Source organism: Schistocerca nitens, chromosome 3 (assembly GCF_023898315.1).
Source record: "Schistocerca nitens isolate TAMUIC-IGC-003100 chromosome 3, iqSchNite1.1, whole genome shotgun sequence".
Taxonomy (NCBI): Eukaryota; Metazoa; Arthropoda; class Insecta; order Orthoptera; family Acrididae; genus Schistocerca; species Schistocerca nitens.
Genome location: NC_064616.1, coordinates 559965948 through 559976120, shown reverse-complemented (window position 1 = coordinate 559976120; position 10173 = coordinate 559965948). Strand labels below are relative to the sequence as shown.

The 10173-nt window shown below is 42.3% G+C and overlaps 1 protein-coding gene across 1 annotated transcript in view; it reads left to right on the top strand.

Annotated features, from left to right (window-relative positions):
- Window positions 1-8539: 8539 nt before the first annotated feature.
- LOC126248465 (epidermal growth factor receptor kinase substrate 8-like protein 2) overlaps window positions 8540-10173 on the top strand; it is a 217871-nt gene continuing 216237 nt past the window's right edge. Inside the window, exon 1 of the mRNA XM_049949474.1 lies at window positions 8540-8594. The gene's annotated coding sequence lies outside the window, so the exon portion shown is untranslated. The remainder of the gene's footprint in view (window positions 8595-10173) is intronic.

The following is a 10173-nucleotide window of genomic DNA, read 5'->3' as shown; positions in this document are numbered from 1 at the left end:
ACCACCTTCACAATAATTCTTCATTATTCCACTCTCGAACAGCGCGCGGAGAGAACAAACGCCTATATCTTTCCGTGCGAGGTCTGATTTCCATTATTTTATTATGATGATCTTTTCTCCCTATGTAGGTCGACGTCAAAAAAAAAATTTTCACATTCGGAGGGGAAAGCTGGTGACTGAAATTTCGTGAGAGGATTCAGCCGCAATGTAAAACGCTTTTGTTTCATTGATACCCACTCCATATCCTGTATCATGTCAGTGACACTCTCTCCCCTATTTCTCGATAATACAAAACGTGCTGCGCTTCTTTGAACTTTCTCGATGTACTCCGCTAATCCTATCTGGTAAGGATCACACACCGCACAGCAGTACTCCAAAAGAGGACGGACAAGCACAGTGTAGGCAGTCTCTTTAGTAGATCTGTTGCATCTTCTAAATGTCATGCTAATAAAAAGCAGTCTTTAGTTCGCCTTCGACACAATATTATTTATGTGTTCTTTTCAATTTAAGTCGTTCGTAACTGTAATTCCTAAGTGTTTAGTTGAATTTACGGCCTTTAGATTTGACTGCCTTATCGTGTAACTGAAGTTTAACGGATTCCTTTTAGCACTCATGTGTATCACCTTACACTTTTCGTTATTTAGGGTCAATTGACTATTTCCTCACCATACAGATATCTTTTCTAAATCGTTTCGCAATTTGTTTTGACCTTCTGATGACTCCACTAGACGATAAACGACAGCATCATCTGCAAACAACCTAAGACGGCTGAACAGATTATCTCCTAAATCGTTTATATGGGCGAGAAACAGCAGACGGCCTGTAGCACTACCTTGGGGAACACCAGAAATCACTTCCGTTTTACTCGATAACTTTCCGTCGATTACTACGAACTTTGACTTCTTTGACAGGCAACCACAAATACAGTCACATAACTGAGACGATATTCCATAAGCACGCAATTTGTGAGGTACAGTGTCAAAAGCCTTCTGGAAATCTAGAAATATGGAATCAATTTGAAATCCCTTGTCAATAGCACTCAGCACTTCGTATGTGTAAAGAGCTAGTTGTGTTTCACAAGAACGATGTTTTCTAAATCCGTGTTAACTCTGTGTCTATAAACCGTTCTCTTCTAGATAATTCATAATGTTCGAACACAATATATGTTACAATATTCCACTGCACATCGACGTTAATAATATGGGCCTGTAATTTAGTGGTTTACTCTTACTGCCTTTCTTGACTATTGGTGTGACCTGCGCAACTTTCCAGTTTTTGGGTATGGATTTTTCGTCAAGTGAACGGTTATATATGATTGTTAAGCCTGGAGCTATTGCATCAACATACTCTGAAAGAAACCTAATTGGTAAATGGTCTGGACCGGAAGACATGCTGTTATTAAGTGATTTAAGTAGCTCCACTACTGCGAGGATATCTACTTCTAAGTTACTCATGTTGGCAGCTGTTCTCGGTTCGAATTCTGGAATTCTTCTTTGGTGGAGGAATTTCGGAAGGCTGTGCTTAGTACCTCTGCTTTGGCAGCACTTTTATCAATAGTATTTCCATTGCTATCGCGCAGAACAGGCATTGATCGTGTCTTGTGACTAGCATACTTTACATACGACCACAATCTCTTTGTACCATCTGCCGGGATTCAAGACAAAGTTTCATTATGGAAGCTATTATAATCATCTCGCACTGAATTCGTACTAAATTTCGAACTTCTATAAATGATTGGCAATCTTGGAGACTTTTCGTTCATTTAAATTTGGCAGGCTTTTTTCGTTGTTTCTGCAACACTGTTCTGACCCGTTTTGTGTAGCAAGGGGGATCAGCTCCGTCGTTTGTTAATTTATTTGGTGTAAATCTCTCAACTGCTGTCAATACAATTTCTTTGAATTCAGGCCACATCTGGTCTACACTTAGATTGTTAATTTGGAGGGAGTGGAGAGCGTCTCTCAGAAAGGCGTCAAGCGAATTTTTATCTGATTTTTTTTGTACAGGTATACTTTTCGTTTATTTTTGGAGGATTTGGGAATTTAATATTCAATTTCGCTACGACAACCCTGTGTTCATTAATCTTCGTATCCGTTTTCATACTCGTTATTAGGTCAGGATTATTTATTGCAAACAGGTCAAGTGTGTTTCCAAAACTGTTTATTATTCGAGTGGGATTGTTCCGGTGATGAAATGAAGTATGTAAATATGGCCCGCCCGGCTAGCCACGCGGTCTAACGCACTGCTTCCGAACGAGAAGGCGTGCCGGTCCCCGGCTCGAATCCGCCCGGCGGATTAGTGTCGAGGTCCGGTGTGCCGGTCAGCCTGTAGATGGTTTTTAAGGCGGTTTTCCATCTACCTCGGCGAATGCGGGCTGCTTCCTCTTATTCCGCCTCAGTTTCACTATGTCGGCGATTTCTGCGCAAACGCTGTTCAACATTTGGGGTTACACTCGTCTGGTATGAGACGATCCCGGGCGGGGGAGGGGGGGGGGGGGGGTTGTTCATTGGGGCCCGAACTGCACAATAACCCTGGGTTCGGTGTGGGGTGGCGGGTTGTGAACCACTGAGGGCTACGGCGGTGACGAAGCCTCTCCCTCGTTTAAAGGTCCTTTCACACACAATGTAAATATGGCTCAACACGACGATGATGTACTGTTTAAAACGCACTTCATGTTGAGAACTGCCTATTTTCTGAAATTGGGAGATTGTAGAGTCTTAAAAGTCTGGGCAATCCATAAGAGAGATATCACGTACGTTGCATACGACCATTCCCACGTTGCGCGATAGTACTGTAGAGTGGAAACGTCAGAGAATTAATAAACTCAGCCACCGCTCAGGCAGATCTAAGAAACTAACTGATACTTTTTACCATACTACACTGAATCGCCAAAAAGACTGGTATAGGCATGTGTATCTAAATACAGAGATATGTAAACAGGCAAAATACGACGCTGCGGTCGGCAACGCCTACGTAAGACAACAGGTATCTGGCGCAGTTGTTAGATCGGTTACTGCTGCTACAATGGCAGGTTATCAAGATGTAAGTGAGTTTGAACGTGGCGTTATAGTCGGCGCATGAGCGATGTGACACAGAATCTCCGAGGTAGCGACAAAGTGGGAATTTTCCCGTACGACCGTTTCACGAGTATATCGTGAATATCAGGAATCCGGTAAACATCAAATCTCCGTCATCGCTGCGGCCGGAAAAAGATACTGCAAGCACGGGACCAACGACGACTGAAGAGAACCGTTCAACGTGACAGAAGTGCAACCCCTCCGCAAACTGCTGCAGATTTCAATGCTGGGCCGTCAACAAGTGTCACCGTGCGAACCATTCAACGAAACATCATCGATATGGGCTTCCGGAGCCAAAGGTCCACTCGTGTACCCTTGATGACTGCACGATACTAAAAAGCCTTACGCCTCGTCTGGGGCCGTCAACATGACATTAAACTATTGATGACTAGAAACATGTTACCTGGTAGGACGAGTCTCGTTTCAAATTGTATCGAGCGGATGGACGTGTGCGGGTATGGAGACAACGCCATGAATCCATGGAACCTGCATGTCAGCAAGGGACTGTTCAAGCCGGTGGAGGCTCTGTAGCCGGCCGCGGTGGTCTCGCGGTTCTAGGCGCGCAGTCCGGAACCGTGCGACTGCTACGGTCGCAGGTTCGAATCCTGCCTCGGGCATGGATGTGTGTGATGTCCTTAGGTTAGTTAGGTTTAAGTAGTTCTAAGTTCTAGGGGGCTGATGACCACAGCAGTTGAGTCCCATAGTGCTCAGAGCCATTTGAACCATTTTTAAGGCTCTGTAATGGTGTGGAGTGTGTGCTGTTGGAGTGATGTGAGACCCGTGATATGTCTAGATATGACTCTGACAGGTGATAAGTACGAAGCGTCCTGTCTGATCACCTGCATCCATTCATGTCCATTGTGCATTCCGACGGACTTGAGCAATCCAACAGGACAATGCGACACCCCACACGTCCAGAATTGCTACAGAGTGGCTCCAGGAACACTCTTCTGAGTTTAAACACTTCCGCTGGCCACCAAACTCCCCAGGCATGAACATTATTGAGCATATCTGGGATGCCTTGCAACGTGCTGTTCAGAAGACATCTCGACACCCTCGTGCTCTTACGGATTTGTGGACAGCACTGCAGGATTCATGGTGTCAGTTCCCTCAAGTACTACTTCAGACATTAGTCGAGTCTATGCCACGTCGTCTTGCTGCACTTCTGCGTGCTCGTGGGGGCCCTACACGACATTTGGCATGTGTACCAGTTTCTTTGGCTCTGCAGTGTATGTCCTACGTCAACCAAACGACTGGCACACATAGCAACTATCGGAGACGAATTCCATTACAGACAGGTACAGAGGTCCATGACGAAACTGGGCGCAGAAATGTGAGAGGAACTTGTTTTTAGGCCTATTCTGCGCCCTAGGAATCACAGATTATTAGAGCTGGCTAATGTGCAACATGTCAGAGTGATGTAAACAGAACCACCGTTGATTAATGCAAAAGTGGAAAGAGATTTTATGCAGGGATGAGTGACGGCACTTCATGACCCAGGCGAGTGAGTACCTGGCAAACGATACTAATCTTAGTGTGTGTTTGTGATAACAGTGAAATTTGGTGTAGGTGGTTCGATGATATGGAGCCGTTTCTCCTAGTTTGGGCATGGATCATAGTTTTTCTCAATAGCTTTATAAATTAATCGCTTTGCGCGAACATTTTAGATAATAGCGCACTTTCCAAGTTGTACACCGAGGTGGCGCAGTGGTTAGCACTATGGACTCGCATTCGGGAGGACGACGGTTCAATCCCGCGTCCGGCCATCCTGAATTAGGTTTTCCGTGATTTCCCTAGAGCACTTCAGGCAAATGCCGGGATGGTTCCTTTGAAAGGGTACGGCCGATTTTCTTCCCCATCCTTCCCTAATTCGAGCTTGTGCTCCGTCTCTAATGATCTCGTTGTCGACGAGACGTTAAACTCTAATTTCCTCCTCATCCAAGTTGTACGAAAAATTTGAAAACGCACCTTCTGTCAACAAAACAATGAGCATTGTGTTGAGGGAGATCAGGTGAATTTACTGGAAGGTGACCTGCTAAGACCCCTGATCGAAACCCTGTCAGACATCTTAGAGATGCTCTATAGCCTCAGTAACGAGCCAGCTGTGTCAGTTAAAAAATCTGACAAGGAATACTGGCTGTAAGTCAGGTAGAAAGGACAAAAATTCGTGTTTACTGTATTGGAAGTTAGTGAGCTTTCCAGAAGATTAAAGCACACTCTTCGTTGTATAACAAGAAGAAAAATATATATGTTCAGTAACGTAGATAAAATATCGGAAGAATCAGTCTCAATGAGGAACTTGAAACTTTCAGCACTGGGCAAGAGCGTCTGGAGGAACTATGGCTCAGGTTTAAAAGAACAGTTGACAATGCACTGGATAGAAATGTACCAGTAGAACAATTAATAATGGGAGGGACACTTCATGGTATAAAGTCACTGTAAAGAAACTTCTAAAGAAACAGAGACTGCTGCATAATAGGTATAAAACAAATCATAGAACTATAAGTAGAGAGATGCTGAATGAAACGCATTTGGCTGTCAAGAGTCCAATGCGTGAAGCCTTCAGTGACTACCGTAGCAGAATATTGGCAAATGATGTTTCACAAAACCCAAAGAAATTCTGGTCGTATGTAAAGGCCGTTAGTGGCACCAAACTTAGTGTCCAGTCCCTAGCGAATGAGACAGGAACTGAAATTGAGGGTAGCAAAGCAAAAGCTGAAATGCTTAACTCTGTTTTCAAATATTCCTTTACAACGGAAAACCCAGGAGAATCGCAGCAATTTAATCCTCGTGCCACTGAAAAGATGTGTGAAATCAGTATTAGTGGCAGTGGTGTTGAGAAACGGCTGAAATTGTTAAAATTTAACCAAGTTCCAGAGCCCGAAGAAATCCCTTTCAGATTCTACATTGAATTTACGGATGAGTTAGCCCCTCTCCTAACTATAATCTGTCGCAGATCCCTCGAACAAAAATCTATGCCCAGAAATTGGAAGAAAGCGCAGGTAAACACTCGTCTACAAGAAGGGTAGTAGAAGTGATCCACAAAATTATCTTCTAATATCTCTGAAATCTATTTGTTGTACAATCTTAGTACATATTCTAAGCTCAAACCTAATGAGTTATTTTGAACAGAATGACCTCCCCCCATTAAAATATCGATCATGTGAAACCCAACTCTCACTTTTCTCGCTTGACATACTGAAAACTTTGGATAAAGCCAGTCAGACAGATGCAGTACTTCTTGATTTCCGAAAAGCATGTGACTCATCACCACACCCACGCTTGTTGTCAAAAGTTCAATCATATGGGGTATCAAGTGAAATTTGTGGCTGAATTGAGGACTTTTTGCTAGGGAGGACACAGCCTGTTATCGTGGAAGGAGAGTCATCGTCAGATGTGGAAGCAAATTCGGATGTGCACAAAGGATTTTTGTTGGAACCTTTGCTGTTCATGTTGTATATTAATGACCTTGCGGACAATAATAGTAACCTCAGACTTTTCACAGATGATGCAGTTATCTGTTATGAAACACTGTCTAAAAGAAGCTGCTTATATATTCGGTCAGCTCTTGATAAGGTTTCAAAGTGGTACAAATATTGGCAACTTGCTTTAAATGTTCAGAAATGTAAAATTGTGCACTTCAAAAAACGAAAAAAAGGGTAGTATCCTATTACTATAATATCAATGAGTCACAGCTGGAATCGGCCAACTCATAGAAACACCTGGTTGTAACACTTTGGAAGGTTATGAAATGGAGTGATTACATAGACTCAGTTGTGGGTGGAGCAGGTGGTAAACTTCGGTTTATTGGTAGAATTCTGGGGAAATGCATTTAGTTTACATAGGAGACTGCTTACAAATGACTTGTGCGGCCGATTCTAGAATACTGCTCAAGTGTGTGGGATCTGTACCCAACAGGACTAACAGGGAATATTGAACGTAAACAGGTAAGGGAAGCACGAATGGTCACAGGTTTGTTTGATCGGTGGGGGAGTGTTACAGTAATGCTAAAGAAACTGAACTGGCAGATTCTTAAAGATAGACGTAAACTATTCCGAGAAAATCTACTAACAGAGTTTCAAGAACCAGCTTTAAATGGTGACTTTAGGAATATACTTCAACCACCCACGTATCGCGCACATAAGGATCGTGAGGGCAAGATTAGAATAATTACAGCACTCACAGAGGCGTTCAATCATTCTTCCCGCGCTCCATACGCGAACGGAACGGGAAGAACGCCTAAAAACTGGTGCATTGGGACGTACACTCCGCCATGCGTGATGGTTTGCTGAGTATGGATGTACTTGTATGAAACTGAGGTCAGTCGACTTTTGGCCACGAAGGTGCTGAATAATCCTGTGTCAATAAGCGTGCTGTGCTGTGAAGTTTGTTAAAACAAGCTACCGGTGCGACTATATACAGCTGCTTTTGCTGTTTCTATTCTGTCGGAACAAGCGCTCGGCCAGTTATGAGTGTGTTGTCAATGGGCAATACCGAAGAACGAACATCAACTACAAATTGATGGGAGATTATTCTGATAGGGAAACGTCTCTAGGAAGGATACAGATGTGGCCCTCGCATTGGCACCAAAACAGAAGTCTCTCGAAACGCTTAATTTCGTCCACGGTTGGTACTATTAGTTACTGGCCTAATTGACAAACAAAATGTTTCAGAATTTGAGTGTGGTTTTAATTGCAGAAACGTTACCATTGGTACTGCCTGAGGTCGAATGCAGTCAGGCTGTTTCCTAGTACGAAAGTGAAATAAAATAGATATTTTACACATTTTTGTTTATTTTTCACTTTGCGCTATAACACAAAATGTGGCAGAAATTATGTTACAAATGTCACAATATACCGTAGTTTTCTCAGTCCAAGGTGGATCGTCATTGATAAACAATATACATTAGCATTTTGTGCTCTCGACATGTAAGAAATAGAGTCTAAAACACATTACGAAGTTCCAGTAGTAAGGTTTGTTACAGTTAACGGCGCATTTGATTCCTCGCAGAGCATTGCTACCTGAAAGTCCACCAAAACGGAGGAGATTTTATCGCTTTGTGCACACAAAGCATGTTAAATGAACTTGCACTTACGTTGTATCATCCTAGAGCAAATTGTTTCCAGACGCACGTGAGATCCGTACCTCACTGTGCGGGTAGATATTGCAGCGGCACGCTGTACCTGGTGAATTCTTTTTGTGCGCAACTGTTCTGCAGGCTGTGGCTGTGGTATGCGAGGGCAGCTACACTAGCGCCAGCCACTGTGTTCTGCTGGAAGCTCGCGAACTGTGTCGTGTATACGTGGGTTCCGAAGTGCGTTGTCCGAGTGTGCTAGCTCCTTCTACAAATTGAGTGATCCTTATCGTTAGAATAGTGCAAAGCAAAGTTCGAAGTATCGATATAATATGAAAGCCGGAAGTCGATGTGCTTGAAGTAAAATCTATTTACGTTTTTCTTAAAGGTTGCTTGTTGTGCTGCTTATAGCTTCTCAGAGCATGGAGACTCTGCACCAAACAAAAGTAAGTTGACTTTTTAAGTATTTTGTTGGATTCGTATGAATGTAATGAGGAATTATGTGTCGCATGAATGTCGATTTCTAGCTTTATGGCTCCACGTTCTGTAGCGGCTTTATTTAATTGAGAGTGAAACACCCAAGAAATATATGTGAATTTTGCTGCATGCCTCGAATCGTAAGGAAACAGTCAAATAAAAATCGACAAATATATTTCTTTTGTGTGTAAATATAATGGTGTTAATGTTATAAGTACTGTGTCGAATGCTTCATACCACCAGTGGGCGCGGCCTTCCAGGTCCATATTGGGTCTGCATGCCCGTAGTTATACAGTTTGACACGGTATGCAACCTGTGTTTGCCGTTTTTACACCTGTAGTCGTTATTGTGCGATATTGAATTCGGCTTGTGGCTTATTCGGAATTCGCGTTCTGTGTCAGAGCTGGATAGAAATTAACGACCAAGACAAATTGCAGCACAGAAACAATTTTAAATGAGTATTTACAAATGATTACTCGTAGCTGGACTTTTAATACACTTTTAGAGAGCTTATTGAAAACGTTGTTCTTAGAATCGCGGTTGATATAGTCAGTTGTTTTGTTCTATTACAGAGGTCTTTTAAACATGTCAATGACTTTCTTCACTCATTTGACCTAGAGGAAATTGGTAACTAATCGTAACAGATCGGTGTTCGTAAGGATTGTCGCTGCAAACGAATAAGCATTTAACTCGTAAAAGTATAACAGAAGTTTTACGTTCGCTAAACGAAGGTCATGACGTGTGTAGTTACACATTCCCTTCAGCATCAATTGCATACGGATAATCACTGAGATTTTGCCCTAGGAGAATATTTCGGTATTTATTACATCCATTGTAAACCTAACATTCTTTTCGAAATCTTGTTCTATGGCGTTTGCGGATAGGGAACAGCTGGAGACTTCGACGCCCGTACAGACACGAAATCGTAACAGCGGTTTCGCATTGGTGATCAGCGGAACAGAATATTTTCTTTTTTAGGGGAACGGGTGTATTTTACTTATTATCTAGATAGAAATGCAGTAATCTCATTTACTTTCCGATTTTGGACTGAATCACTTAAACATGAAATGTACTGTCGGTTTGATTCAGGTTTGTGTATACATGTATTAGAGTAAGACGTTAGTTATCTTTTAGTTCGTCAATACGTTTACTCATATGAAGTTCTCTTTATTATAATGTTACGTAATGATTTATCTGCTGTGATCTTTCTGGTGATTTTATTGAGTTTGCACAGTAAAGTGAGTTGGTAACATATTAATTCACTTAACGTTCGTACTTTGTGAGGATTTCTCTTGCATTTCGTGTGGTGTCGCCCTTAGTAACGAACTCGAGGAGTTAACAAAATATTTTGTTCGGAAAATCGTCTGTTCTTTTCCTGCAGTACAAGTACTAATTGCCGTTATTAATGTAGGTCTGGGCCCACAATGAATTAGTAAACAAATATCATTACTCCAATATAATACAATTATTTTATGAAAGAGGAAAATTGTCGACGCAGAACTGTGAGCTTCACTTTCCTGAAAACAAATACACTATACTAGTATTGTA